Genomic DNA, 6222 nt, shown 5'->3' with positions numbered 1-6222 from the left:
TTCTAGAGTGAGAAAAAAAATCCCATATCTGAAATCAGATTGAAAACCAATAAGCAACTAGTTGCATATTCTGTATATTGTTGTCTTTTGTCCTGCTGATGTCATTCATTGTGAAATACACTTTTGGGGAAGGAGTATTTCAGTAATGTCCATGGAGCGCACTGTAACTGCGTAGTGCTGTAGCATAATAAACTCGTTAGGTAGGGGTTCTACTCCCAGACATGACAGGGGTGTGTGTGTGTGTGTCTCACTGTCTGTGTAGGGAACAATGCATTTTAGGCTAGTCACTCGCAGTACATTTCAAATCCCCTACTTTGGTAATCCTGCTGATGTCATTCATTGTGAAATACACCTTTGGGGGAAGAGTATTTCAGTAATGTCCATGGAGCGCACTGTAACTGCGTAGTGCTGTAGTATAATAAACTCGTTAGGTAGGGGTTCTACTCCCAGACATGACAGGTGTGTGTGTGTGTGTGTGTGTGTGTGTGTGTGTGTGTGTGTGTGTGTGTGTGTGTGTGTGTGTGTGTGTGTAACCCGTATCCTGTGTAGAGGTGGTTGTGAGTGTGTGACACCTGTGGCCAATATGGAGTGGGTTTTGCATATTTCTTATGTGGTGGCCCTACTATATATATATATCACAATGCCAACCATACAGGGATAACAGATGTAAAATAGCTGAGAGGATGGGGTGCAAAGCCATACTCATACATGTGACATCAATGCCAGGCAATCACAGTTAGCAACCCCAGTATTAACCAGAGTAGACTCTCAACCCATGTCTCATACACACACACATGCCTAGGCAACAGCCAATATGTGGGTAGTACACTGCATATTTGCCACTGACAGTAACTATGGAGTGATAGCAGTGGGCTACAGAGGGCATGTCCCCTTGCCTATCTGTCCAATATACACATACATGCAGACAGTGCACCTCCCCCATATTCTCCAATGGACACCTTCAGCACGTGTGGTGCCTTCTCATGTGACCCACAATGAACATAGCATGTCTGACAACATATGGAGAGATGCCACTGATATCAGGGAATGCTGTTAGCATACTATCAATGTAGGTGCAGGGTAAACCTGTTGCTCATTATCAGTTCCTGCCACAGGCAGGCAAGACTGGCACATCTGATGATAATCTGTGTTTACAACATGGGCCAGACACCCCAGGTACAGTTCCACATGTCACTGTACATGCATGTGGGAAGTGTACACATCCTAGACATTGTCCATGTCATGGACTAAGGAACACATACATGGCAAGTGATGCACAGCATTGGTCACACACAATAGTCACCCAGGTGACTGGATAGGGGATACAATACCCACCTGTGTGGGCAAATGCAGAAACTACAGCCCTGAGCCGCAATGCAGACCATTGTCGTGTGGCCTGATGCCAAGGTATACCCATCGCCTACCCTTGTATAGCCTGCTGGGACAGTTGACCATCACACACCCATGAAGATATGCACCCATGCATGTCAGTACTGGCACCCTGAGTGTTTGTGTGTGTGTTGTATGGTGCGCATGTCCACATCCACACTCACTACAAACCCCATGGCCATACTGAAGCATGTTGTCTGATGTCTGACACCTCCTCATAATCTTTGCCCATACAACCTCCATATGACCCGTGTGGTGCATGTTTTACCTGCACAGTGATGTGTTGTGGCAATCGCACTACTGATGAGTTGTACTCCTGGCCCTGCCAAGTGTGTCAATGTGTGTGCATCCCTGTGAGAGTGTGGCTGTGTTGACGCTGGCACCTGTTCATGTGGGCTGGCACATGTAAGTCACCTACAGTATATCTACCGTATCCTTGTTGCAGATGTCACTCACCATCACAGATATGTTCTGAGTGCTCCACAACACGTAACCCATGTGGCGCATGCCATAACTGCATCAAACTGTGATAGCACTACATAGTCATTGGGGGGTTGATACTTTTATCTGGTAGGTGTGTGACACAAACATGCTTTGGTCTTACTCTCCCACCCCTCCCTGACATGTATTTGCCTCTGTCTGTCTCTCCCTCCCTGGTGGATGTGGAGACCCACACCTGCTTTGCTTAGGCAGGAGCATGTGTATTTTAAGTGACGCTCATGATCAGCTGATGGCCTCTGCATGAATTGCAGCCCTCCCTTAGCTGATTGCATGTGGAATAGCTGTGGTATCATTCCCATAGCCAATTACATGGAAACATATTCCAATATCTAGGAACATCATGGTGGTGTCGGGCCTTTTCATTCACTGTGAGCAGGAACTAGATCTGTTGTTTGGCAAACAGCATCTCAGAAGGATTGGGGATTTACCTCTAACTACATACACTGTGGAAAGAAGGCAACAAACAGGAGGGGGATGTGCCTGACCTGACTACAGACTGTAAGTGCTGCTATACTACATTTGGAGTAATGTTAGGTTAACAGTGTTTGTGTGGCTATGACTGTTGTACATGTTGCAATACCTGCCATGTCAGTTCCATGTTTATGAGGAATCCCCATCTGCAGACTGGGCAGTGTTGTGCCTTTAGTTTCATGTGTTACCCACAGAGCATCTATCTGTGGACTACAGAAGGTAGTGTGAGGACTGCAGTCTGTAGATGGTGAAGGCCGTGACAGTTACTGACTTCAAATCCCTCATAGGACATATGTTGCAACAAACCCCGTTACAACAGTAAATGTATGATGTTATCACAGCAACATGTTAATATTGGCCCTGTGTATGTGCTTTCAGCCACACCTCTGTCAACCTTTTTACATATGTCATGCATGAAGTGGTGCATATGTGCAGTACACCATAATTAGTGTCATTGTATCTGATAACAAGCCAGTGATATCGCAGACTGCTACACATGTTATGTACAGTAGGGGTTATATTTCATGACATAACCTGGACATTCTGCAGATGTTTGTACAGTACTGAGGTCTGTGTACTTATGGTGAATGTCGGCAGTGTGTGTATTGTTAATATGTACTTTAGCCTGTGTACAGACTGTGGTAGATATCATTGTTCTAGTTCCCCTCCTATCTAATGTTACATGCTGCCCCACTGTATGCTACCGTAGTGGTGTACATGTTTGTAGGGCTATACACACACATGTCCCATACCACAGACAGCCATCAGACCAAACTGTGTAGCAGCCCAGTATATGTAGGGTCATTCTGTGAGTGACACATATGAGGATGGTGTAGAACAGATAGTCCATATACTGTCATATTATGCTAGTTTACCATATGAGGCTGTGGTTTTGTTCACATTGGTTGTGGTTATGCACTTTCACACAGGTGTATCTTAACCTGTGCTGTGACATGCCTGTTGAGCCTGCTATATATGCAGGTACATGTGCATTTCCCCATAAGAGATGTAGGCCACTGTTGAGCTATTCTGCCTGTAGTCTGCACAGTGCATTGTTACATGCCTAGCAGCTTAGTGTACTTACCCAGTGAAATGTCATGTGCAGATACCTGCCAGATGTACTGCTGCCGGGCCTCCCTTAAACGTCATGTATGTCAGACAGAGCAGTGGGATGCTGTACAGATGTATGTCAATACCTAGTGAGTAGTATGTAGCCATGGCACCCCTGTACCAGCAGTCATTATGTGTCAGGCCAGACAGGAGTGTGTGAATGCATAACCTATGGTGCCAAATGTATACCAGTCATTATGTGTTATACCCGTCTACATGGCTGTCTACATCCATATTGTCAGGCATGGTACACATGTTGTGCACTAAGGGCTTATGTGTATACCTCTGGACTGTACAGGGTGTGTCAGAATTCCCACATATATTGGCCAACATCTCTGCTGCAGTACACAGGGTCATTACATGCTAGCAGCGGTACTTTACACTGATGTCCTTAGGATGTCTGTCAGTAGCCAATGGCACACATGTTATAAGCAGATGTGACCTTCTACACACACCATGTCTGTAAAGACAATCCCAATGAGAGTAGCAATAGTCTACTAATACGCTTGCTATACATACCTGACATGGCCTTGCACTATGACTGTGGGACTATAGGGGCTGGGGTAGGGATACACTCCATGTCCAGGACATATGGTGGAAATATATGTACATATACTTATCCAGATAGCCATATATATATATATATATATATATATATATATATATATATATATATATATATGCGATTACACATGTGTAGTACTTCCAATTACCACTGTCATGGCAACCACCCACTATGAATCCCTATATCATGTAGGTGTGTTCCCTTTACATTTCCTGTGTGATGGACATCCTTCCTGCGTGTGGGCATCAGTGTTACAGACAGCAGGTAGCAATACCTCTTACAGAAGAACCTGCACACTCAAGGCAGCCACAAATATGTAGGAGGATTAGGAACTACAGACAGACTGTGAGTAGAGTTGTGTTACGCGTTGTATAGTATGGTGATACAGGGTGTGTGTGTGTGTGTGTGTGTGTGTGTGTGTGTGTGTGTGTGTGTGTGTGTGTGTGTGTGTGTGTGTGTGTGTGTGCATATTAATTTACCTTGGAATGCAGTCTGTCTACATAGCTCACTACTGTGGGCCTATCCTCATGCTGGACAGAGGTATACCGATCACGTGTTGTCTATCCACCACACAGGTCCTATGTCAGATATTACATTGGCAGTGTGTGTGTTGCGTGCTATCAGTACATGGCTACATCCATTCGTGCTCCTGATGTCTTATTCCTGCATAAGGGTATATTGCAACAAATCCTGTAACACCAGCAATTTTCAGGGTGTTTAACAGCAATATTGTGAGTATGGCCCTGTGTTCCTGCCTTTGTCCTCCACATATATGGCAGGCTATGTCTTGCTGTGATATGGTTAGGGGTTGTTAGGTAATGGCCTATCATTATTTACTGCTAGCATTCCTGCTATCATCCCAGTCATATCCTGGAATCCCACAACATGGGTTGGGCAGGGTCCATACATGTGACAGATACATTGACATTACCTCAAGTAATGAATGTCCCCCTAGCGCTTGACTAAAGGGTGTAACTGGAGGCTGCCGAACTACATCTGATATTGTTGATTGTTATTTATCTTGAAGGCAAATCCTTTGTCTACTGTTGTACAAATTGAAGGGCTTGGCCTGGACACCATAGTATGTTATATATCTGCACTGTCTGCATCCATTGTTTTGTGTGGGCCTTGCATCCATCACTGGTTAAATATTTCAAATTCTATGTGCTGTAAGTAATGGCATACATTATTGTATAGTACACAAATAAAGGTTGTCTGTCTATACATACCTGTGTGTTGTGTCATGTCCTTTGAATTATGAGTGGGTATATGTGTAATGTAAGTATTCCCTTTGTGGAAATGGTTGCCACACTACACATGTCACAAGTACCAGTTACAGGGCTTGTGGCTGAGGGATATACTTTGCACCCAGTATGTCCTCACTACTTCTACATATTAATGGCTACTAATACCTTTTGTCTGTGTATATGTGTATGTACCTATATAGCTCATATATATAATTGTCAATGTATAGATTTGTGTGCATATCTGTACCGTTGTAATGTGCACCCCTTCCACATTGATCATTCCCTACGGTAGAATGACTTTTCTGCATGATATGTTACAGATATTGCCCTGACATGTACAGGTGGCTTGGATTACTGTTGGAGCATTGTAGCTGTGTTGTGGAGGGCCTTGCGTCAAGTACTGCATGTGCTGGATATTAGATTGCACATCATATCCGTTAGGGCTGGGGGGGGGTTACATAGCAGTAATTACCAGGTGTCCCTCATTTGTGGCCCCACCTCCATTAACTGAGCTTATGATCTGTTATGTTGTACAGAGTAGTTCAGGATTTTATTCCCATGTGGAAATGCTATACACGTCTATCTATATATATATATATATATATATCTGCATAATTATATATGTGAAACCCCCGTATATGGAGAAATAGATATGGACATGGATATATATCTAGATATGTGTCTATATATATATATATATATATATATATATATATATATATATATATATATATATATATATGTATACTGAACATATTTATATATCTATGTACAATTGCTGTTATATGGTTGTTAGTCGTACATAAACACATATATACCTATAGCTGTCTATCTGTCTATATTTACATATATATATCTGTCCATATGTCCATGCAAGTTCTGCTTATATGTGTGGCCTGTACCTCATTCTCTTGGCAATTGACATGGATGACCTTAGGA

Source organism: Protopterus annectens, chromosome 8.part0 (genome assembly GCF_019279795.1).
Source record: "Protopterus annectens isolate FY-2018-M chromosome 8.part0, PAN1.0, whole genome shotgun sequence".
Classification (NCBI taxonomy): Eukaryota; Metazoa; Chordata; order Ceratodontiformes; family Protopteridae; genus Protopterus; species Protopterus annectens.
This window is presented reverse-complemented; position numbering follows the sequence as displayed.